The sequence below is a fragment of the Furipterus horrens genome, unplaced genomic scaffold (assembly GCF_987537825.1).
Source record: "Furipterus horrens unplaced genomic scaffold, mFurHor1.1.pri manual_scaffold_3, whole genome shotgun sequence".
NCBI classification, from domain to species: Eukaryota; Metazoa; Chordata; class Mammalia; order Chiroptera; family Furipteridae; genus Furipterus; species Furipterus horrens.
The window spans coordinates 138,298,468-138,324,408 of record NW_028327173.1 but is presented as its reverse complement, the minus strand read 5'-3'; the positions used below and the strand labels follow the sequence as shown (position 1 = coordinate 138,324,408).

Genomic DNA, 25,941 nt, shown 5'->3' with positions numbered 1-25,941 from the left:
GAAACTAGGCTACCTAGGAACCTGGACCGCTGCGATTTTGAGATCCCGCGCAGCCTTTAGCGGCGGAAAACTCGGCGAGGGCTGAAGATCTAGTGCTGTGAGTTTAAGAAAGGGAGCGAGGGGGGAAAAAATAGAGCTGCTCCTTTAAGAACTTCCTTTCCCTTTATGTTTACATAACATGGGGGCCGATCCACCTCAGAGCCGCCGGGGGAAGGCGGGGAGTGGGCGCGGGAGGCCCCACGCACAGTGGGAGGGAGCGCCGTGCGGGTCCAGGGTTCGGGACCCTCGGCGGGGGCGCAGCGGCTCCCACCTGCCTGCGCGCGGCGGGGCGGCTCCACGGTCCTGCCCCCGCCCCTCCCCCGCGCGCTGCTCCCGCCCTTCCCTCCCTATTCTGTTCCCTTCCTCCCTCCCGCGGGGCTTCGGCGGCGGCGGCGGCGGCGACGCTGGGCGCGAGCAGGTCCCCTGCTGCTTAGTCCCATTTGTTGTCTAGTCTGGCTCGGGGCGGCCGCGGCTCGCGGAGCTCCAGGGAACCCGGCGGGGCAGCCGCACAGCCACGACGGAGCAGCCTCGGGACTGGCCGCCCCGCGCCCCCTTCGCCGCCGTGCCCTTCCCCGGCGCGCTCACCCCCTTCTCGGGATGGGATTGTAGCGGCGGCGCGGACTCAGCGGGGATCGCGGCGGAGGCGGCGGCGGCGGCGGCCGCGGAGCGGGGCTCCATGTTTTCCCCCGACCAGGAGGAGCACTGCGCCCCCAATAAGGAGCCGGTGAAATATGGGGAGCTGGTGGTATTGGGGTGAGTCCGGGCATCCCCGACCTCGGGAAGCTTGGGGGCGGGCGGCGAGCGCTCCGGGCTGGGTAGCTGGCCCGCGCCCGCATCCCGAAGCGGTGCCAGCGGGGTGGCTCGGGCACTCTTTGGGGACCACCAGGGCGTTGGGAACGGCTGGAGCAGCTCGGAAGGCTGGGACAGCGGGCGCTGAGGCGGGAGCTGGGATGCGCTATCCGCACGGAGGACGGCCGGGGAGGAAGTGGAGGAGTGGGGCCGGTCCCGGGAGGCGGCAGCGGGCACTGGGGCTACCTCACGCCCCGCGGGGCTCAGTACTCGGGGACGAAGTCCTTGGTGTTATCGCAGGGGCAGGGATTCGACTTCCCGGAGCGTGCTGGGCCCCGGAGGGTCGGTAGGGGCCGGGGCTGAGGCGCCACCGTCGCAGGCACTTCGCTGTGTGGCAGGAGACCCCTCGACTGGCGGAGCTGGGAGGCTCGCGAGGCCCGGCCCCGAGGGGCCCTCTATCCCAGCTCCCTGTGAGCCCGGGGTTGGGCGTCCGCGGGTAGCGCGTAGCATATTGTTATGGTGGCCGCGGCAGGCAGCCGCAGCCCTCGGGCAGTGAACTGTCCCTGACCCGGGCGGGCCAGCAGGCCCTCGGTTCTCTGCGCCGTGCGCGTCCTGGATCGGCAGGGACGCAGCGGCTCCGGCCGCACCCCCTCTGTCCCTCCACCCCGGGCCGCGGCCTCGCAGATGTCCTCCCGGCGGCGAGGAGCTCGCCAGCCTCGGCGCCCTTCCTGGCTCCCTCTTCGCTTGTGGAAACCACATTTTGAAGATAGTAATTATCCGCAATCGTTAAACGGCAGCAATTAGAGACTTCATCTACTTACCGAGTTTCCTTGTGACATTTCTATTGTTTACCCTTAATAAGCTGGGAGGGAGGCTTCGCCGGATTAAAGCTGGTAAAATTGGGCAGTGAAAGGAGAACGGCGTGGGGAGGGGGAAGTGCAGGAAACTCGGGAGAAAGAGCAACTTGGGTTTAGTACTGGAGGAGAAAAGATTATTTTCCCTTGGCTGTGTCACTCCCGGGAACCCGCGCTTTTGTCCTTCTCTGTTGCAAGACGTGTATTGAGAACATCATGAGTGCTGATAGGTAGGTTTAGCGTCCATGTGAGAAATCATGAGTGTGGGAAACCTCAGAACTCTGAAGAAAGTGTTTTGATAACTGAGTACCTTGAAGTAACTGCCGACTTAAAAATAATTTTATACAAGTGTTTTTAAGAGAAGCTTCCAGACACAGTACAGCTCCCAGTTGTCTAGTCCTCCTCACTTTGTTGCTACAGTGGTAAGTGCTGTGTTATTGGAAATCTCATTGCCTATTTTGAAGCTATGTGACAATAAACGTTTTTCTCATCTGCATCTAGTTGCGCTTAGAAGACAGATGTTAGGGTTCACTGGAAGGAGGGAGGGATGACAGGAACCCCCCCCCCCCCAAACTAGGGTTTAGCTTCTCTTATGTATCCTCAGCCCAAGCTAATTTTGTGGAGTTTGGTTCTGTTTGTGTGGCTGGCTGCAAAGTATGTTTAACATTGTGATCCTGGCAGGAAAGATTAACATATGCCAGAACTTGATCTCATTATTTCCTTTTGAGGAAATCATTGTTAAAATGTTTCAGAAAAGCCATGTGTGAATGGGCCTGGAGAGGTGTTGGGTTCAGAGCTAGCTTTAAAATGCCCTAGAAAGGTTTTATACCCTAGATTGTCCTGGTATCATAGGCTTACTGTAAAGTAGGCTAGGGAAACACATGGCCAATTGCATGTTCTCTAATGCTTTTCCAGGAGACACTGAGTGTGACAGAGTTGGCACTCACCGGACACTCAGCAGTCACATGTGCACCTACTATGTGCCAGCACTGTGTAGGCGTTGAGGACCAGCAGGGAACAAGGAGCTTTCATTATAGTGTGATGTGGGAGGCATAAACAGAGAGAAACATGTAAACAAATGAATAATAAATGACAATTTCAGGTGTTGCCAAGTGTTCAGCAGAAGTGGGTTAACTCAGGGAATGTCTGCTCTAGGCAGGTGTTTTCTTTAGGAGGTCAGGGCAAGTCTCTGAGGAAGTGAAACATGAGTTGAGACCAGACTGCTAAGAAGATGCTAGTTTGGTTTTCGAGTACTTAAGAAGAATTGTGGTATTTTTCTGTTCTTTTTTGAGAGTAGGTTTTTGAGTCTCTGGCAATATTGAATGCATCAAATAATGGTGGGGGAATAGGAGAAAGCAGGTAGGCTTTAAAAAGACCCTTAATTCATATTCCATCCTTAGGACTTGAGATAGTATCTTCCCTCTTAAAGCAGCAATAACAATAAGTAATATCAGCTTTGCATGCCTGATCATCTAGGACATAAAATATTGATAAACAGATAATTTGTAGATTTTCTTACCGATAAAATTAATCTTGAGATCTAAAAATGCTCAATATTGAGGAAAAAGGACTCATGGACGGGGACAACAGTGTGATGATTTCTGGGGGAGGGGGTCTAAGGGGACTAAATGGTAATGGAAAAAATACAATAAAAATTTTAAAAAGTGCCCAATATTGATAGAAGCTTTTGTAAAATACAAAGCTTTCTCCTTTTTTTTTGAAACTGTTGTGTGATTGTCCTTTCCAGTTCTCCTTTAAATTTTATAGTAAAATGTCACTGAGAAATCCTGGAGCACAGACAGGAATTGTGTGTGTACTGTATATGTCTCTGTGCGTGTGTATATATGTATATGTGAGAAGCTATATATGTATATATCTGTGTCCATGTAGAAATACTTAGGCGTTTTTTCATGTCTTACACAGTATTAAGGGTATTTCCAGGTATTTAAGATTTTAGTAGGGTCATCACTTTCTTGGCAGGTAAATGGAATTGAATTATTTCATGACTCCAACCGGTGAATTTATCATATCTGCAACTTTTTGTTGTGCTCATGACATTGAAGGTAGAAAAAAATGATTGGTCTGTGAGGTCTTTTTCACAGTTTATTTTAAACCTGAGTACAGGTTTAAAGTTGGGGAAGTGTGGCAGGATTTGAGAGGCAGTTGGTGTGGTGGAGAGAACATGAAGGTACAGACCTGGATTTTATTCCTGCTTTCTTATAGACTGGCTTTGTGATTTTGGCTTAGTCCCTCACTGTCTCTGTGTTTTTAGCGCTAATTAGGTAGTCATCAAGGGCCTTCCTGGTCTGTACCCTGAAGTACTGTTAATTGGCTGAAACGTGGAAAATGTATAATTAATGTATTCTAGGTACCCTGGCTTGTGTTGATATTGTATATTCTTGAGCTGATGTTGCTAGAATTTGAATGAGAACTCTGTTTAAATAGCAGAAAAGACCAATACTGTGACTGCTTTTTATGAAGTAGGTATGTGCAAAACAGGTTATTTAAAACAATGACAGTGGCAGACATATATTTGTCCCATTGGTGTTAGGCTGTACATGAGGGCATTTAACTTTGGTAAAACTTTTCTGTTCCAAGTTTAAGAAAGGCAATGATGTTTTGAAATTAAGCTAAGTAGGTTGAAATAGCTAGCATAAGGAAGAGATAATCAGATAGAATTTTAGAGCTTGAAGGAGCCAAAGAAGTCCCAGTACATGTTCAGCCCTTTTATTTTACTGATGAAGAAACTGAGGCTCCAGGAAGGAAGGAGACTTTTTTAAGTTCATAGCTGAGCTGAGCACTACACTGCCAGGTCACTGCTTTTTCACTTCACTGCTGTCAGTTCCTCAAAGCTTCAGGTGGTTTTTTTTTTTTTTTTTTTTTTTTTTTTTTTTTTGTAACTTGCGTTATGGGAGCTGAATCCCTTTCTGGATTCAATTTGAAGCATACAGCTCTCTTGCTGACGAATGGCCCATCATGGTTTTTGGGAAAATATTGCTTATACTCTTAGTTTCTCTAACCTCACAGTTGAATGGATAGTATATCTTGCAAGGCTTTACTTTTCATTTGATGTTTCACAAATGGATTTTTATTGGCTCTTTCAACCAAGGGTTTTTCATCTAGGGTCCACAGATGCAATCCAGGGAGTCCTTGAACTTAGGAGAAAAATTGCATCTCTTGTTTTCACTATAACTCAGACTGAGATTTAGCATTTCACTCAATTGTGAGAATAGACAACAAACAGACTTACTGCTAGATTTGTTAGTTACTGCATATATACAGACTACACTTACTAATGTGTCACGATTTAAAACTATCTTCATAACTAAATGTAGTTGACTTTACTTGTAATCCTTTGTATTTTACTTTATGCCCTTAAAAACATGTTTCTCAGCAGGCTTTCCCAGAATGCTAATGGGATCCTTGGGACAAAAACAGGTTAAAACCTCGAAAATGAAGGCTTATACATATGTCTGAAAATGAAATATTTTAGTGGAAACTGACCAAGGTCTAGATGAAGCTCAGGAAGTACCTACTTTTTTCCCTTTGGATGGTATAGTGTTCTATCAAATAAGACAGAGGACCATTGCTTAAAAAGTTTATGGTCTTTATTTTTTAAACAAGCAGCTCCTTATTTCTAGATGCTGTTTTTGTTTTCACTTTGGCACTTTGCCTTGACTCCCCCTCCCCTTGGCAGTAATAAGAAACCTTAAAATATACCCTAACACTTTCCCTTTTCTCACCCTCCTCTCTAATTTGGGCCCAAAGACATCAGACACTAGTATACTTGATAGACTAAAGGCCCTTGAACTAACTTACTTTCTTTCTTTCTTTCTTTCTTTCTTTCTTTCTTTCTTTCTTTCTTTCTTTCTTTCTTTCTTTCTTTCTTTCGTCTTTTATAAAGCAAAATCTTTACTGTCATTCATTGTCACTTGGTATGTGGGTTGATTTGAAGAGCTCAGATCTGTTGGTGTGGACGGAGTGTCTAATTCTGTAGGCTATTAAGGGTCATGATGTTATTGGCTTTGGGTTGCTATATATTCCTTTACTAACTTTAGCCTTGTTTGGGGTATGTGGCTGTCTGTATGGCTTCTCGTCTGGCTTGCTCAGATTTATTTATTTCTCTCTCTAAACACACCAAGACTGAAGCCTTCATTAGGACTATTCATTTTTGGTTGCATTTCATCATGTGATCAATATTTGGGGATGTTTTATGTAAACAAAAATAAAACCAGGTTGATTCAGGTCCCAGCAATTTTACCAGACATGTTTTATGCAAAAGATAAAGCACGTACCCAGAACCCTGCCCCCCCACCAACCTTAAAACATGCTAGTTGCTATATTTGGGGCAGACTAATATTGCCACATCTGGGCAGTGGTTTTGTATCTGCTGTGCAGGGATCCACGGTGGCCTCTCTGAAGCAAACGTGTGGGGCTGTAGACTGGCTTTTGAATGGAGACCACAGCAATCTGTTGACTTCACTGGTGTGGGAGAAAAAGGTATTTTTAATTTCTTTCCATTTAATTAAAGGTTTTTCCTGGGGTGTGCAGAATTGTTTTATAAAAGGAAAAGTGAGGGTAAGAATGATTTGTTATTAGTTCTTGCTGGACTTATTGTCACCTTCATCTTTTGGAAAATAAAATAATGAGAGCAGAAAATGTTTCATATTTCTTAGTTTTGTCTAAATCAACTATTTTCAACCAGTATCTCAACTGCCTCATATGATCAAGCTTGAGGTATGTGGCCAGTACTTTATGACAAGTAATAAAGTGTGGATCTTTCAAATGATTCAAAGATGTCCCTTTAATACTGTCATTTTTTTTTTTATTCACTTGCATTCTGGTATGTTTTCTCAAGTGGGAGAAAAAGGGGTGGAGTTACATTAGGCAAGCCAGTAATTTATTCATTCAACAAATATTTTTAGGGTGTCTACTCTTCCACACAGAGAATACAGCTAGACAAGGCAGACACATTCCTGTCCCTTGTGAATTGCTATCCTGTTCTTGTCACAGACCCTTAGTGAACAGTCATTACCCATATACAGTTCGTTTATTTATTCCAGAAATATTTGAGTGTCTCCATGCTCTGCCCAGATGCAGTGATGAGCAGGGCAGGGCTGGTCCTTTTCTGCGGAGCCTATAGTCCAGTTAGGGAGATAGCAACTTAGAGCATTAACAGGCATCTCACCCTGTGCCAGGAAGAGGATGGCCAGTGGAGGTGAGAGGCAAAGAGAGATGAGGAAGGGGAAACACTGTATTCTGAGACCCAGGGGTGAGTGCTCCAATTGCTCCTCACGAGAACCAGGGAAAAGAGTGGCTGAATGAAATACTGAGAGAGTGAGAATGGGAGAACAGGTTATGAAAGGCTTGTAAGTTATTGGAAGGATTATGGATTTTATCCTAAGGGTGTGAGAGACTGTGGCTGGTTTTCAGCTCTGAAATGGGAGTGGGGAAAGTAAAGAGGGATGCAGCGGGAAGTGGAGAGAGAAGCTGAGGCTGGGGCTCCAGAGACAGGCAGAGAGAATGCAGTGTGAGCTAGCAGGCAGCTGTCCTGGTTCCGGTTTCTGGTTCTAGTCCCTCGGAAGACCTTGTCGCATCCCCTGCCTGGAGTTCTGTGTAGTCGGTCATTCATTCATTCAATGACTCAAAGGTACTGACTGAGGACCAGCACTGCCCTAGGCACTGGGCCATACACAGCAGCAAATGAGATAGACTATGACCCGACCTGCATGGTTGGTGGCAATTCAGCCAGCAAAAGGGTAGATAAAATGTTTAATCTCAGAGAGTGCTATGAGGAAAGTAAAGCAGGACAAGGGGGGAAATAGGTGATAGGGTGGACAGGAGTGGGAACTGTTGGGGTAAAGTGCTACAGATAAGGTAGTGGCGGGATCATTGTAGACAGAATAATCAGGAAAAGCTTTTCTGAGAAAATAGTCCTGTGTCCTCTGAAAGTGCCCACCTTTTCCAGTTTTTATTTACTTTCTTATGTTTAAGCTACCCTGCGTGGGTTTTGCTCCTACAGCCAGAGGATTCCTAGCTTTCCATTAGTTAAGGTGGTAAAGTATGTACACAGTTTACCAAAGGGAAAAGAGAAGTGTGAACAAATATAAGGACAATTATTTAACGTTCCTAGACACAAACTGGGTTCAGTCTACTGTGCTGCTTGCCCAGAGTGGTACTTGCATTGCAATAGAGCTCATTGAAACTGTCTGGGCTTCCCTTTGAGGGTAGGAACTCTGACTTCCGCCCCCCTTAAAGTGCGGACCACACCTTTATGGTGGGTACTCTCCGAGTGTCTTGAAGGAATGGGTTTCTGTGACACACTCCAGTGTGCCCCACTCAGCTCTGAGGTGTCTCTGGGGCTCAGTGAACGGTTCTCGAATTGAAAGGAACGCAGATTCTGTAGCACTGCTGTGGCTTTCTAAACAATCCTCCCAAACCGTAAGGGCCTGAGTTAAAGGCTCCCTGCAGTACTAACCGCCTACTTTACTGACATCAGATACTCCAGTTTCAGCCTTTGTTTATTTTTCTTTTTGTCAGTCACCTAACAGTCATTTTGTCACCTGCAGAAAGTTCTGCCTTGAAGGGAAGCAGGCCATCTGTTCTGATTCTGCCAGCTGCTCTGAGCTGCATTGCAGTGCACCACCGTGGCGTTGAAAGGCTGTGGTCATTAGTGCCTGTTAATGATGGCTGGAAATGCTATGGAATACAAGCCTCTTGGATGACAAACCTAATAAATATGCATCGGGGGTATTTTCAGTAGCAGGTTTTAAGACTATTGCAAGTCATTCTCTATTGAGGTTTTATTTCTAGCCATCCACATAATGCTTCTCACTCTCAAACACTTAACTCTGTTTCCTGCTTTTCTGCTTGTGCAGAATCTGTCTTCAGGATAAGAAGCATTATTTCAAGCTTTGTACTTACATTCTAATTTATGCTGGTTTAATAGAATCCAACCAAAGCAGGCAGTTGCGTGTTTGGCCTCTAGGCTTTTGGTATAAGATTGTTCTTTCCTATTACCCAGTGCCTCCAAGGAGCCTCAGAAGTCCCTCTTCCTTTCCCACCCATGCCTGGCCTTCTTGTGCTTCCTGCGACACAGTCATGGAACATGGAACTTGTGATGCAATTAGAGTTTTCTCAAGCACTTGATTGATTACCTTATCTGCACAAGGATTCTAGACACAAAGTAGTATGCTTCACACCAAAAAATTAGGCAGACTGGATTCTTGCTGTCATACAGGAGATTGCATCGTATCATAGTTTGGGTTCAGGATAGAATCTGTATTTTTCCTTGATGTGTTTGTCAGTAGTTTATGCTTCTCAACATAGTTTTTCACATATTTGAACTATTTTCACTTAATAAGCTTTCAGTTGTTTAACCCTATAAACTGTCTAATGAAAGGATTGTACCCAATGGCCATGTTATTGAGGTGGACATTACTCAGCTTTCCTAGTTGGTCTTGCAGCCAGATTGGAGACCAAATAAGAGAACTCTGGGTTTTGACTTGATCCCACATTCTTCCCCTGCTATCTTCAAATACAGTCAGCAGTAGTTCCTTAAATTTGTGGGCTGGACTTCCCATAAGAAGGAAATTCCCCTCCTCTTGAATCTGGGCTAGTTTTGTGATTTGCTTTGACCAGTCTGTATAAAGGAAGCGAAGTTTTGTGACTTCTGATGTTGCCTTACAGGGTGTTGTAGCTTCTGTTTTTGTTCTCTGTATTAGTTTACTACAACTGCCATAACAAAACACTACAGACCAGGTGGCTTAAAGAACAGAAATTACTTTTCTTACAGTTTTTGAGGGTAAACGTCCAAGATCAAGGTGTCAGCAGGTTTGGTTTCTCCTGAGGCCTCTCTGCTTGGCTTGCAGATGGCTGTTCTTGCTGTGTTTTCACATGTTTTGTTTTGTTCTGTTTTTCCTCTGTCTGTGTCCAGCCCTGGTGGCCCTTCCTTTTCTTGTTAGGACACTAGTCACATTGGATTAGGGCCCACCCATAGGACCTAAGTTAACTTTAATTACCTTTTTTGAGACCCTGTCTCCAAATACATTCTGTGGTATACTGAGCATTAGAACTTCAATATATAAATTTATGTCATAACACCCTCTGAGAAGACAGTTGCCATGAAAAGAAGCCTGACTCTCCTGCTGGAGAGAATGGTTGTGGTGGGTGAGAGGTTACAAAAGTAGAGGAGACCCGGCCAAGCCCTAGGCAGTCCGGTGGAGGCCGCAGACATGTGAGAGAAGTCATCTTGGATCCTTGAGCCAATTGAGCAGAGGTGAGCTGTTTCTGACAAATTGAAGAACTGTGAGTGCCACTTGTTTTAAGCTGCTATGTTGGGATGGTTGGTTACACAGCAATAGACAAGTCAGACACCCAGCACTGTATCTGCCTGTGGTTCAGTTGTCAGAGCGGACAGACTAATACAAAAGAATTCACCGGGTTTTTGTTGAGTGGTTTTCTGTTTTGTTCAGGTTATCAATTATGTTAATAAGCATAATTTTAGCCTTTTAGATGAGTTATTCCAAATATTAAGTACTATATGATCTGAAAATTTTAGCTAACAGAAGCATTTGTGGAATAACTTTATCAGGTGTAAGTCATCTGTGAGTTTCTTTGCACTTGTTAATCTCCATAATCAATATTATCTCCTGAAATTCTTTGAGGCACTGCAGTTGAAGAATGGCCTAGCTTAGCTGAGAACCATGCATCTGGTAGACTCGTACATAAGGAGCTTTCATCAAGGATGGCTAATATGTGACACAGGTTTTCAGTCCTTTAAAGGCCACCTGACATGAAATAATACATCTAACAGATTTGAGTACAGCAGGCCATCTAGACCAGCATCTTGCAGGTTTAGGACAGTGAATGGGCCAGAAGAATGTTTCAGCACTGCAGTTGGGAGCAGAAATAATAGGATGAAAAGCTCACTTATATCGGTTATTCCAGTGGAGGTAGCCAGCCCAGTTTCAGCTTTCTGAGAAGGTGAGTTAACTCATTCTCAGGACAGAACTTATTTGAAATCTCCAAAAGGGTCTGTGTTTTCTGTCATTCATTTCCTCCTCTGCATCCCTTCCTCTGCATGGGACAGTAGCTCATGCTGGCCCTAGCCTTCCCCTGAGAGATGGTCATGGAGGGATAAAGCTATCATTCTTTCACTCAGGAGTGTGGTTTGGAAGCTTGTGCTGGAACCTGTGAATGTTTTGGGGTCAAACCCCAACCGGCAGAGCAACCAAGAATCAAAGAACCTTTATGCTCTCAGCCAGCTGCCCTCTGGAACCTTGGTTCCCCTGAATGACCAAGTGATGGTGTCCCATGTGCATTGCCCACCAACAGAGAGGATCTGCAGCCCCCTGGCCCTCCTTCCCCAGCCTCCATGGAGGCTATGTGAAGACCATTCGTGAGCCACCCTTGTGGAGGAATAACTGGGTGTTCCTCTTACAGGCTGTTATGGTAGCCCAGGGTCTCGGCTGTCTCTGGCTCAGTTGTCCCCAGCAGCACAAGTATGGGGACAGGTGGGACTGTATTGCCCATAGAACAGCCTGTCTGGTGGTGTATTAATCCTATTGCTGGGAGAGCAGAGCAGATTCACATTCTGTTTGCAGCAGGTACAGGGTCTCTGCTCACTGTCCTGTTTGCTTTCCCTGTCTGCCCATTACTCCCATGTAACCTCTGCCTCATCTTCAGGGCTCTCTGCTCCTTTTGAATTGAAGTGCAGATCCCTGGTTAGATTAGAAGCGCACAGTTAAAAAAATCATCATTAAAGAGGGAGCATCAGGATCTGAGCCCCCCCACCCCACCCCAAGAATGAGGAAATTCTGGCTAGGCTGTTGCTACTTGGTGGCCTGGCTCTTTCTTTCTTTGGGTAGGTGCACAGAGATAATGTCTTAGTGCTTTCTAAGGCTGACTAAGAGTGCTTTCTCTTAGTCAGGTCCTGTGCAGAGTGCTGCTCACGCTTGGCCTTCTTATGTTCTGACCAAGGCAGATGGGTACCATCACTCATGCATGGCTATTGAGAAACTGGTCCAGGATCGACGGAGCTCTGATTTGAACCCAGGCCTTTCTGATTTCAACACGCTTGTTCATAAATCATCCCTCTGCTGTGTGTGTGGTTTTGCACTTTATTAATTTTTTAACCAAATTCTTTCCATACTGGGTATTCTTACTAAACATAGTAGCAAACCTTTACTCATTTAATGATGTTACTAGTAAGATTAAAAAAATTTTAAATGTTCACAACATATCTGAACTCTTTTGGGGAAATTGCCTACATATTTATTTGGCCCACTAATGTTCCTAGTGTATTAAAAAAAAATCAAATATATGATCTCCTACGAGTAAAAATATGAATTCTCCTCACATCTGCATTCATATTTACTGGACTATATTACAATTAAATTAATGCTTCAAGGAAGTACCTGCTTTTATAATCCAAAATAATTCAAAGTTTATTTCTCTGATTTTGAAGCTGTGCATTGAGTTATTCTTCGTGCAGAACAGCTCTCTAATCTCATGCGCTGTGGCATGTACCCCTAAAATCTTTCTTTTCTCATTTGCTATTACTGGTGATAATTTAGGCTAGCATGTGTATTTTGTTTGTAGCTTGGGAAAGGGGCTTCAAGTTCTGTCTTCTCAAGTACAGGTCTGTCTTTGCCTGGATACTAATGTCACTGTATGTTGATTTTTCCTTTCCTGTCTCTTGCTCTTCCTGTTAGTATTGATTAAGGGAAAAAACCTTCATAGTTCCTCTTCGTCTCCTCACTCACAGTACTTAATACAGCTTGTTCTGGCAGTGACACTGGTTCAGCTAATCCAAAAAGCACAGGCCAGGAAAAGTGTCTTTTATTTGTTTATTTTAAGTGTTAACTTAGACCAGATGCCAACTTGAAGGCTTTGATGGAGCTGTTGACTTAGACCCTTCTGGAAGCTGGCATAGCTTCATGCTGTACAGTTTCAGCCTTCCTGTGAAGGCAGTTAAACCTTTTCGGTTACAGATGTGTTGAGGCGCATTAGACCCAGGATTTCTGGGGGAAAAAAAAAGTTCTTAATAAATAGACATCCTAAGGTATTGCATGGCAAAATATCAAAGGACAAATATAGCATCTTGATAAGCAATATTAGATGTTATATTGAGAAAAAGCAGAGACTTGGAAGCACTACAGGGAACTAATTCAATCAGGTGGTTCTGATAATGTAATAAACTACACAAGGGTGAAACTTGAGTGGTTTACACACCCTAGGATGCCCTTCAATTGAATTAGTGTCTCATAATGGTTCTCTGCCCCTGTACTACTGTTCTAAATATTAAAAAACTACAACTCACATTTTCCTCAGATGGGAGAGAAAAGACACAAATCTTAATCAGTATAATAATCTGTGTGCCCATTTTCCCATCCCAACCCCCTCCCATGACTGTCAAAGCTCACGTTTTGGGTTTATTAGTAGAAATACTGTTCTGGGTAATTAAGCATATAGACTCTGTGTTGTAGAAGAAATCAAACTGCTCCTTGATTTTGCTGAATACAGTTCACCCATGGTGGCAAGCCTGCAGTCTTCTCTAGCTTCTAGGGGAGCCCGCCCACATCCTGCATCCTGCCCTGGAAGAGAAGGTGGTTCTCCTTTCCCCTTATGTTCATTCTCCTGGCAGTTCACCGACAGTAGGAGGCAGTAAGAACTTGGGATCCCTTGCACAGTGTGAGAGACTTGCAAGGGGACCGAGCCCCTGCCAGGTGCTAGTTGCTCCATTTCAGCAGGCCTCAGAGGATGTGATGTCACTCCTGTAGAGAAATGGGGAAACAGAGATGCCAGGAGATTGGAGGGACTCCGATGATTCAGCCTGGTTGTTAGCAAACTATTTTGAAGTTTAGGAATTTGAATCCAGGTCTCAGATTCTAAAACTTACACATATTCTACTTTTCAAAGCATAAATCCTACATCACTGTCAGTAATAACTTTTAATAACGATCTTAGTGTTTGGCATTAGGTTCTAAAGTTGTGTTTATAACAATAGAAATGCTGGTGATGTCCTCAGTGGACCATCTGGGATGGTGGACATGGTGTAGGGGGACAGCCCTGCAGGGAGCCGGCCCCTCCGCACTGCTTGGTGGCTTTGCCTGCTAACAGTTCCCTTTATGCTCCTCTCGGGCCAACGGAAAGGGTCAGAGGATGCTTGCCCCTGTTTTTCCTGTTACCTCCATTCAGATCAAATGTGGACAATAGCACTCTACTCCCTCAGGAGATGGGCTCTGCGGGGCTCCTTAAACTCAGTCGAAGTGAATTTTTCTGTGACCTAATTGTTTGTTTTTTTTTTTAATTGACTTGAAGGCTCATCATGTTAGTTACCATAAATCATGTACTCTTCCATTTTGCTTGTGTAGTAATTTCACCCCAATTTCTCCTAGGGTTAAACCACTTTTAAGTTATATGTCATAGGTTCTTATGAGTTTTAGATGTCAGCACTAATCATCAGCACTAATCACTTAGCTTTCTTCCACTGACAAATTTGTAAATGGAAATTTTTTAAGCAAACCATTTATATTCAGCTAATATGGAATTAATTAAGAAAGCTCTTTGCTATAAAGCTGATATATAAAGAACATTAATGAAATTTTGGAAGAAAGAAAAAAATGTTAAAAATATTTTTATTTTTCTGCATACACTTAGTTATTGTCCATCTACAAAAATATTTTGTATTCTTCATTTTATACATACTGTATGTCCTGCTTTTTAAAGTGTTAGCTAACCGACCTTCATTTTAAGAATTTGATTAATGCTAGATAAGCCTAAGATATTTTTCTTGATCAGAGCAGATATGTTTTAATAGCTTATCCGAAACAAATTCTGTTTTTTGGGGTGGGGTGGGGTGAAGTATTAGGAATTGCCATGTGATGTCTAAGGTTCTTATCTGTTCAGTCAGGGTATATGAGAGAAGAAATGCAGGTTTATTATATCCACTGAGATATTCAAAAGATCTCGGAAAGACTAGCCTGTGGCTAAGGACATGGTTTCTGAAAATAAGTTTCTTAGGTATTTAAAGGAAAGGACACTTTGAAAGACACATCTCCCCATGTCAAGCCCAAGAGAACCTACTTTTTTGCCCTTTGGGCCTACCTCCCGACCCCCATTAGGCATTCATAGAACTTTCTTCTTTTCTTCATCTACTGTGGTTTTTACACCTCATTCCCTCTGCTACATCCTGCTCACCTAGGATGTAGTTCAGGTGTCACTTCCAGCATGATGCCCTTCCTGACTCCTCCTCCCTTTTGCTCTAGCCTGCAGCAGTTATTTTTAATGGGCTCTCTGTGCCTTGTAAATGTCCCCTTCTTCAAGAGCCCCTTCAGGCCAGTGGCAGGTCTCTTTCACTTGCTCTCTGTCCCAGCACCTTGTGTAGGACCAAGCACTCAGCAGGCAGGTAGGTGAGTGGATGGATGGGTGTGGTCAAGGGTATTTTATCAAGTGGATGAAGAAATGCTGCCCTGGAAATAGAAGCATTCTAATATGATGGCTTCCTACTCCTTTCTTTGCTCCCTGCTCTGATTTTAAAGAATGGATTATTGACTTTTAAATGGGTATTTATTTGGTTTATTTATATTACTTTAATTAGCTTCCTGAAAGCATTGTCTTCTTTGCATCTTTTAAGTTGCATGGTTTTTCAGGACATACATTGATGGGCGCTCATTGACAGTTGTCTGTTTGGCCCTGACATGAGATGGTGGTAAATTTTCAATTTTCCTTTTAAACTTTAAGAAAGAGAAGGGATTAAAGTGGATGACTACAGGGATGTGGTCTGAAGCTGACAGTAATTTCAGTTTTAAATGATCTTAGTGTGTAGTATTAAAAATCTTTCAAGAAAAAGCAACAAATCCAAACATGTTTTGACAGTGACAGATCTTTATTTTTACTCAAAATTAGTTGCTCTGGTGTCTTATCTTTCCTCTCTGAAGCCACAGATAAATATTCTTTCCATTATATTTTCCTGATGCTTATCACAGTGGGCTTTTGTGCTCGTGTGCTGGCTGGGTCTGCACTTTTTCACTCTGCATCTTCTATTTTCCAAGTCCTTTCCTTAGGTTTTTAGACAGCTTTGTGCTTATAATGTATATGTGATATTTGCTGTTTAGCCGAATTCAATGTGTTCTTTTTTTATGTCCTTACAGATATACTTGTGTGTTGACTTTTCCCTTCCATCAGACCGTATTGAGTACAGCTTGTTATATATTTGAAGCAAGACAGGTGGGATACTCTGGAAGTCAACTTCAGCTTTATTTGTTTGTTTGTTTGTTTATTTATTTATTTTCATTTCTTTTCTTTTTAAAAATCATTATCACAAGGAACCAGAGATCTTGCCATAAAATGTTTCTTTTGCTGGAGAGAGCTGTGTACGGCAGAGGGATACAAGCCATTTTTCTCCTCTGCTTTTCTTTTATTCTGACTCCCCCCTCTACCCCCAGGCCAGTGTCACACGCAGACTGCAGTCTGTAGAACTCACCAGTGAATATTTGTCTTCTTTCTTTGTTCCCACTCTAGTTCTTATAGGGACCATAAGAGATAACGATTTGTCTAAAATTCAGGTTATCCACGGGATTTACAACAAATGAAAGGAAAATATGGTAGTAAAACACGGTGCACACATAGCAGAGTGCGGCGTGGTGGTATACACTACTCTGAATTCAGGCCCTTGTCCTTCTCGGCGTCTCTGCAGCCCCAAAGCTGTGTTCTAAGTACCAACCTCACACAAGTCAGGCTCTGTGAGCATGTGTGCTGCCTGCCTCATGACTTGACAACGAGTAGGAGGGAAATGGTCTGTCCTTAGTGTGTGTGAGTGCAAATCGCTGGCAGGGGGCTGCAGTCCAGTTGATTTGTGAACTGTGGTTTTGTAAACTGGTTTGATGAACTTCTTCATTCAGTTTTGATTGACTCATAAAAAGAGACTGTCTTATGATGAGTACTGGGCTGATTCCTTTTGCCTTGTAGATTTTTCTTTCTGGTATATTATGGACACCTGCTCTCAATAATAATAAAAAAAAGATACAGAAATTGCAGATATTTTCTCAAAATGAGAAATAATGTTCAGGGATGGTAGCCCAGAGATTTTGGTAGAATGTTGGTGGCTGATGAGTCAATTTATTATTGAAGATCTGTCTGAAGTGAGACTTCTCCAAGAGCTGACACTTTTGACTTTTCGTTGTAAATGTATTAGCTACACCTGGTGACTATTTTTAAATCAAAAACGGCCTTTAGTTTTCTGATAGAAAACATTCCAAAAGCTAGAACTCTTGTCTCTTCTGGACCAGAAGTAATTGGGTAAAAAGAGACTAACAATTTGCTGAATTTTCTGCTTATTAAGAAAATTGAGCCAAGCTTTATATAGTAAGAATTTCGGTTACCCAGGGTGTTTCAGGCGTGGCATACTTACGGACCATGGAAGTTTTAGATTAACTGATGATTAAGTAGAAATCTCTATAGAGGATTTTTTTCCGGTGATATAATTGACATATAACCTTATCTTAGTTTCAGGTGTACAACATAATGATATATTTGTATGTATTATGAAAAGACCACTACAGTAAGTCTAGTTAACATTCATCATCATACATAATCACAATTTTTTTTCCTTGTGATGAAAACTTATACAATCTGAGGAGGATGCTGATAAAATGCAGTAAGTATATGGAGTCTGCTGAGTCTTGCTTTGACGGCTTAGGCTCGCCTTGTTGATCCCTGTGAACATTAGTGATCGTTGAATAACACTGAATTTGAAAGCTAGAAAAAAGGAATCCTATGAAAATCTTTTTAAAAGATTTTATTCCTATAAATAAAATTTTGTAAATAAAAGTTATCTATTACAGGCCACTTAGCTCTCTGTCAGAGCAGATTGTAGGGAAGGCATGTCCGTTGGTGCAGTTCCATTGGTTCACTGACATTCTGCGGATTTGGGTTTTGCAGCATCTCCCTGGGGGTGTGGTGTAGTGCGCCATCCCCAGCTTCTTTGATTGTGCCCAGAGGCGCAGGATTTAGGTAGTGTGGCAGCAAAATAAACACATTTGCTTCCGTAAAGCATATAATTTAGAAGCATCAGTGTTAACTGCCAGATTATATTTTTAACCTTTTAACTGGTGGTTTCTCTTAATGCATTGGGGTGTTGAAAATGAGATTAAATTAGGGTTTCAGCTGAGGGGAATTGGTACCAGAAAGCAAAGCTAGAGTATGCCATACATTTGTGAGATATCATTCTCCAGGGCTGTTCATTTGGAGGGATGCCTTTGTTTAAATAAGAATAAAAATAACAATGGACTCCTTCAGCCCACTGACCTTGGTAATTGTGGCAACCTCTGATGTAATTTATTGAATGCCAAGTGTATTTAATTGATGTATAAAGCATGGAGTTTATATGGGACGCCTGCCAGTGGTCTCACTTAAAAGTTGAATGGGTATCTTTCTTCTCCTTTTTCTCCTTCATTCCTCTGTTTTCTCTTCCTCCTCCTTTTCTTGTTGTAGGTGAGCACTCTGAGATCATTTCTTTTCAGGAGACTTTGGCAGTTTGCCTTTGGCGACTTCCAGTAGGATTTTCACGTGGAGAAGAACCTGCCAGCATAGAATTAATCTGTTTCACAGCTCTCCTGTAAAGCTGCTTCACTCTTTCTTGCCTTCTGGATAGAGGTGACTGTTATTAGGGTTGGTGTCTGGTCCTGCAGAGCTGGGAAGGTTTGGTTGGGTGTTAGCATAACAATGTAAATTTCACCCACCCAGTAGAAACTTTGGTTTCATTTGCTTATTGCATTAAAGGTGAGGGCATCAAGTCTACAGGGAGGAGCCCAAGATAGGGTCTGTAACCTCTTTCAGAAAGTGGTTTATGGCTTCTCATTAACATAAGAATCCCAAAATAACTTCCCTTGGGAGGTGCCTAGTAAGATGATTTTCTCAACTGGAATTTTAGAATTTCTTTTTGGCCATCAGAGTGGGTCATAAGAAAAAAGGGTTTTGGAAGCCACATTAACAAGTAATTGCTTGGTATCTTGTTCAAAGTAGAGGAAAAGAATGAAAACCTAAGCTATTCAGAGTTTATTGGGCCATTAGATCCTGCTCTGTGGCCAGGACAGCACACTTTTTCCAAGAAGTGTGGTTCTTTGTCACCTCCAGAACATTGCTTATTTGAGTATCTAGATTTGATTCTTCTGCAGATGATCCGGCACATGTGTAGGCAGGATGGTTTTGTACAAGCTTCCCCTTTTTAGTATACCAGGGAGCATAGTTAGTGTATGAAAAATGACTACTCACATTAATATGTGGTCTCTAACATTTTCATCAATCATTAAAAAAATAAGATTGTGTGATCAAAGTGAGGCTGTTTGGTTTTAAGATCTTAAGCCATTCTGAGTTAATTTAAGTTGCTTATGTGCTTTATTTAGCTAGTCAAACATGTTTTTTCATCTTGGTAGAAGAGTTCAGAAAACTGTAAGAGTGACGCTTGGATCACTCTCATAGGAATGTTATCTGACTCCAAACATTTCTACAGAAGTGGGGACAGTGAGCCCATCGATCTGCTCTGGGTGGCAGGTCCTTGCCGACCATCACTTCTTTCCTCTGCGGTTCTGGGAGGCTCCAGGATGCCTTTTTTCCCTGCTCTTTGGCTGCAGACATCCCCGGAGACTGTTGCCCTGGGCACTGTCAGGTGTTCCTATGTGTGGGGCCAGCCCTGCCACGTGCCCTGCCACTCGCCTGCCTGCTCTCTGCACTGGCTTGCCAGGGCAGCCTGCATCTGTTATTCGCTCACCGGAGCGTTGCAGTGCTCAGAAAATTGCTTTCTCCAGGGGCTGGCTGTTTTTGTTTAGAACAGTCATTTTTCATGAGGAGGTAAAAGTAACTTCATGAGTAGTCTTTGAAAATTGTACATGTACTTAGTAAAAAGTGCTGAGTCCCAAAGCAGGTGGTGTGTTTTTACATAGGTTTTGACACAAAGCACCTTACATTGGGAGTTTTAATCCTGTCATGGAATTGGAAAAGGCATTTTTCCAGGATTTGAGCATTTCCTCTCTTTGGAATCCCCTACAACTTTCTAATCAAGTCAAAATGCAGGTGGTTCTGTGTTTTTTTTATTTTATTATTTTATTTTTTTTATTTTTTGAAGACTGAGAAACTATTCATCAGTTGCTATTTTTTGTAATAGCTGTATAAGAAAATATTGCGAAATGCAGCTTCCTAAGAGGAATATTATCTAATAAGGTATTTGCCAAATTGAAATTTCTATAGCTGTGATTCAAGAGACATTGTAAAATGATCTATTTGGCACATTTAAGAAAAAGTCAGGTCTTATTGTTAGAGATGTATGAATAATGATGGAATATTAAAATTTCAAAGATTTAATCTACCAAGTTAATAATAGCATTTATTTCTGACTGTAGCTGATTTGTGACATAATTCAAAGATAGAGTGAGCAAATTGTTTTCAATATATTGTCAGTCTAGTAATGCTATTGTTCATTCATTCACCTAGTTTGAAGTCTCAATAGTGTGATTATGGAAACACTTAGTTCATGTTGAAACAATTATTTCTACTGTGTTGTTGGTGTGTTTGTTTTCTCAGGTGCCTTTTCCCAGCCTGGCTTTTGCTTGCTTCCTGCTGACAAAGTTGATGAACATGTGGGGAGGTGGTGGGAAAAAGTGGGGTTACAAGTGATTTAAGCTGGCTCAGCCACAGAGAGCTGGAGGGGTTTTCATAGTGTCGGCGACATAGTTGCTGGGACAGCTGGAGGTGGACTCGTTGGATAAACCACAGAATCCTTAATCATCTAACTGTGTGCCTTGACTCTTGGACACCCTAAATGATAGAGCATTACATACCCTGTCGTTTTCCTCTGTTTGCTGCCCACAGGGGGAGGAGGAGGAGGGTCACGGGGAGGAAAAGGAGACAGATGGGCCAAGGAAGGTGGACCAATAGGAGAGAGGGCAAGGTGAGAGAGACTGTGGGGCTGCCAACAGAGTGGGAATGAAACCTTTGGGGTTTTCTTTGTGTTTGGTAGTTTCAAGCTTATTCTCTTAGACTGAGTGTGAAACTAGACCGAAAATTGGTGTGTCTGTATTTTGTATTCAGTTGCTTGTGTTCTAAGCAGAGTACCATGTAGGTTTTTGTTTAGTGCTTTTGAAGTTCATTTCTTACTGAACTGACTCCTTTTTCCCCTATCTGTTCCTCCTTTTAACATTGTTTACCTTTTCTTCCGGTATGTTTATATTTAGGTTTATTTTTTAAATCTTAGATTTACTGTTGATCTAGTGCCTTAGGTTCTTTTTAAAAACACTTACTGCCTTTTGTATTTCAGCTTTCCTTTTTTTGTTACTGCTGTTCTTCCATGTTGCAAAAAAATTTTTTAAAGTTAATTTTCTCAAAGTATAATTCTGGTAACCAATAGGACTCCACCAGCACAGATGAAGAACAGAAAAACTAGGGCCATGAGAAGTCCTGACAATAATCCTATCACATACCTGCCCCATTAGCAAGCTCCGTTAGAAAGGATGGTGAAAACCAACTTCATTATTAAAAGGGAGAAGTGGGATTTTAGTATTTCAAGCTTGTTATTAGTAGGGCATTTCATTATTGTTTAAATTGGCTTTCATCAGAAGTTAATGACTAATTGAAAATGGGCCTTTCTTGCCCCCACCCTTCTGTTTTCTCCCTTGTTAACATTTTAGTGCATGTATGAATGAAATGAAAATTCAGTCCTGTGGGGTTATGGCTAAGTCATGCATCATTTACACTGGAATTACACTTGACATGTGTAATTCAGACACGAGTATCTCAGTTGAGTGTACTTATATATGAGAAGTTTGTAATTTTATAGAACTGATACATATTTCCCATTGATGTCTTTAGGAGTTGTAAAGAATAGTTAATAACAACTCCCTCCCAAGACACAAACAAATAAACAGACTCATTCCTCTAATTCCAGATACTCATTTAAAATTATTTAAAACAGTACCAATGGTTGCTTTAAATGAATCATTTGAATATATTCTAGTTAGGTGCAAATTAGTCTAATTTTTCAAAAGTAGTAACATCAGCAGTAAATACAACAGCATTGAATTCTTAATTTTTGTTTTACTTTTACAGTGAGGTCTAAAAAGAAAAGGACATAAATTTAAGTAAATCTTATGCAGACAGAGCACAGCCTTCAGCAAGGTCACTAACCCTCTTTAAGAAGGTCTTTGTCAACATCTCCTTATGAAATGACAGCCAGAAAAGAGAATGTTCTAAGCGTAAGAAGGACTTAGTTGTGTTTTTAGTTTGAAATTTTGGTTCAACCACAAGTCAGTGAAAAATTAATGATCCAAGAACTAGAGCCTTGGGGTCTAGTGGATAAGTGGGCAGTTGACTTGATATCAGGAGATGACCGTCCTTCTGTACGCACTGGAGGGAGGGTCAAGAGAATGGGCAGTTACATGGAACTTGGCAGGTTTGCTGGCCAGAGCATGTAGAAGCTGACATAGCAGCTGAGTGCTTATTTCTATCCTCTTTCCCTCTTGGATTATTGTTTCATTGTCCTATCAGCTGAAGAGAGCATTGGTTCAGTAATATAAGAATAGCAATCCTGCCCTGGCTGGTGTGGATCAGTGGATTGAGTGCTGGCCTGTGAACCAAAAGGTCGCCGGTTCGATTTCTGGTCAGGGCACATGCCTGAATTGCAGGTCAGGTCCCCGATTGGGGGGTGTGCGAGAGGCAACCAGTCAATTTATCTCTTGCACATCACTTTTTCTCTTCTTCTCTCTCTCCCTCCCTGGCCCTTCTCTATAAAATAAATAATTAAAATTAAAATCTTTAAAAGAAAGAATATCAGTCTTGTCTGGTTCAGTTAGAACCCAGAAGGCTGGTGGCAGTCTTGGACCATCAGGCTGGGGTGGAAGTTGCATGGTACTGAACTGTTTTTTTTTATAAATCTGGGATTTCCTTGGATGAGATAAAAGCATAACTTGGTTTGTTTGCATTTCTTTCAGTTTTGAAATATAACTGACATTCAGCACTCTTTAAGTTTAAGGAGTGTGCAGCATAAGGACTTAACATTTGTTGCAAAATGGTTATCCCAAGTTCAGTGAACATCTGCCACCTCATATAAAAATATAACTTGTTTTAATCATTTGAAGATAGAGTGATAATTTGATTGACAATGAAAATGTTCAACACTTTTTGGGCGTTATTCAGTCTACTACACGTACAGGTCTGGGAAGTTAAATGCAGGCATGAATGGTAGACCAGAATCTCGCCTGTGCCTCCAGTGCTCCTGCTTCAGGGAACTGGCCGGCCTGTGAATGGCCAGTTAGGCAAATAAGCACCTGTTTTTTGTCTATGATTTTTCTGAGTGGAATTAGCCTCACAGTTTTTAGGAAGTAATTTGTTTCATGGGCATTTTCATGGATTTGAAGTATTATACTGCAAGGAAAATGCTTTTGTAGCATTGTACAAAGGCATTGGGAAAGCTTAAAAAATGCAGATGCATTGTGGTCGTTCAATATAGTATCAATTTAGTTCTCACTTTTTCCTGTTCTAAAGTTCTTCCATGAGCAATGATCACTAATTTACTATGACCTGAACTTGCTCATCCCTCTTGAGTGGCCTTTGACATAGAGGTAGCTGTGGGCTTGCAGATACTGACAGTGGTTTCTGTTCTACCTTTAAAATATTTACTCACCCTTTAAAGTTTAAAAAAACCTTGTTTTCTTCAAGTAAATAACCGATACGTGTATTACACATTTGTAAATCTGTGGTGCAAAATGGGGACACGATGTGTCTTCAGTGTCCTCTCTAATGGGGTTTTTTTTTTTTTTGTTCTTCCTATGGCACTGTCCTAATACGGGAGGCTCACACCAGGAATTGGCTCCATGTACCAGTAATTGTGCTCAGATCTCTCACAGTGGGCAACTTTGCAGAGTTGGGAATTTAGTGCTTAGAGTTGGTAGATTCTCCACTAACGCTGAGCTTCTTAGCCAAGAGATACTAGATTTTAGAAACTTTTAAATATGTTTCATACAGAGAGAGCCATGTCTTCCCAAATCTGAAAATGAAATCATTTTCTATTCTATCATTTCCCTGAACACTATTATTAGAAGAAAGGATTTCCATAGAAAATCTCAGGGTTACCAGAAATCTACAGGTAACAGCAGTGGAAAATTGAAATAATACCTCCCAATTTCTTTTTATAAATAAATGCCTTTCCTTAAGTAAGCTTCAATGTGTTTGGAGGGAAATAAGACACCTCACAGGCCCCACCACATGGAGGAGACAGTGGCCACCTGTGTAGTGTTTCCCTGACAATCCCTAAGCCCCTTCCTGCTCCTCCGCAGGGCAGACCCACAGTGGCTGGAGGGCCAGTGTGGATCAGCTCCTGTGACAGGCCTTAAACTGCTTCGTGGCTGCTGGGGCGGGTGCTTATGTGTTTCTCTCTCCCCACCCTAGGCTCTATCACAGCGTCCTGTGTCCGATAGACTGCATCCTAGCGTGTGCTGTATTCTATATTCGTTTATTTGGCTTTTGTGTCTCTTACACTAGAATGTGTGCTCCTCTAGCCTGAAGACAGTTATATCTCTAAAGCCTGGCAAGTGCCTGCAATATCAGAGGGACTTAGTAGAAAAATATTAAGCAATGAATGAACAAAAAAATGAATGAATCATTCAGGCCTTTCTCTTTGCATACTCACATATGTGTAAGTACATATACATTTGTCCTTAACAAAATTCTTTACAAAATTCTCAGTTTGATTTCTTTTTTCTAGATAGTACAGTTACTTTTCATTTTAGACACAGAGGATACGATTATAATGACACATATTTTCTTTAAAAGGCACTGAAAATTGATATTTATAATATTTATTTTTAGTAAAAAGAGAAGTACACAGTTTTCCAATTTTAAATTAGAAAGATCCAGACTACTGTACTATATTTAAAACTTAAAAAATGCAGGGCCAAATTTGGATCTTTTTTTTTTTTTTTAACCTTAGCTCTCTTTTTTTTTCTTTTTATAATGTATAATTTCAATCTTACATAAAAATTCTAAAAATAGTACAGAGTTCCTGCACACTTTTTACCCTGCTTTCTCTAGTGGTTTCAACTTGCATAACCACAGAACCATGATCCAACCCAGGAAATTAACACTGACAGAACACCAGTACCTAAAACACAGATCTGATATGAATTTAACCAGATTATGCCCTGATGTCTTTTTTTCTGTTCTAGGATCCAGTGCAAGATCTCACATTGCATTGTCTATCATGTCTCCTTAGTCTTCTCCTATCTCTGACAATTCCTCAATTTTTGATGACCATGACACTTTTCATAAGTACTGATCAGTTATTTCGTAGATTGTCACTCTTTTGGGGTTGGGCGTCATGTGTTCTCTGTGCAGTTTTAAGTCATAGAAGTAATGTGCTCTTCTTGGTGCATCATTAGGCGTCCATGAAGATGACTGTCTTACTTTGACCACTTGGCTAAGGTGATGTCTGCTTAATTTCTTCTCTGTAAAGGTGGTATTTTTTTCTTTGTAATTTGCTAAAGATTTGGGGGGAGACACTTTGAGACTAATTTTTGTGTTTCTTCTTAAACTTTTCTTAATTTGCCATAGTTTAGCATTCATTAGTGGATCTTCACTGCATTAGTTTTTAATATAATGTTTGCCTAATAGTGATTTTGTATTGGATTGCCCAAAAAGTCTGTTATATTTTTTCATAAAAGACACATTTTTCATTTTCACCGATAACTTTATTGATTTAGATATCTTGAGTATGTTGGCTATCTCCTGCTATTGGCTTCTAGTGGGTAGAGGCCGGGGATGCTGCTAAACACCTTCCAATTCATAAGACACCCCCACAGCAAAGAATTATTTGGCCAGAAGGCCGATAGTACCAAGAAACTTCGCAAACCACTTTCGACACATTTGATTAGTCATAGCACCTTCTCCATATACTGCATAGATCTTTTTGTGTGTTTCAGTTGTGTTTTTACCTTTCTTGTAATAATGAAGCATAATACACTGAAAATGTTGCATATCTTTTCCATTTTCAACATTAAAATGGCTGCACAAAAATTCACCAATTTTGCTAATTTTTTAAAATGCACACTGATATGACATCTGTCACAAAACAATCTAACAAAATTGTTTCGAATGAAGTTAAAGACAACTGAGCACTACTAGAGCCATCCTATGGTAAAAACATAATGGACTTTTGACCAACCCAATATTTGCTTCATTTCTTTGACCTTTATTAATGGAAATTATTCTG

The 25,941-nt window shown here is 41.9% G+C and overlaps 1 long non-coding RNA gene across 1 annotated transcript in view; it reads left to right on the top strand.

The window, feature by feature from the left end:
• The first annotated feature begins 719 nt into the window (after positions 1 to 719).
• LOC150016104 (uncharacterized) overlaps positions 720 to 25,941 on the top strand; it is a 53,117-nt gene continuing 27,895 nt past the window's right edge. The window contains exon 1 of the long non-coding RNA XR_016510035.1: positions 720 to 792. This is a non-coding gene — a long non-coding RNA (uncharacterized LOC150016104). The remainder of the gene's footprint in view (positions 793 to 25,941) is intronic.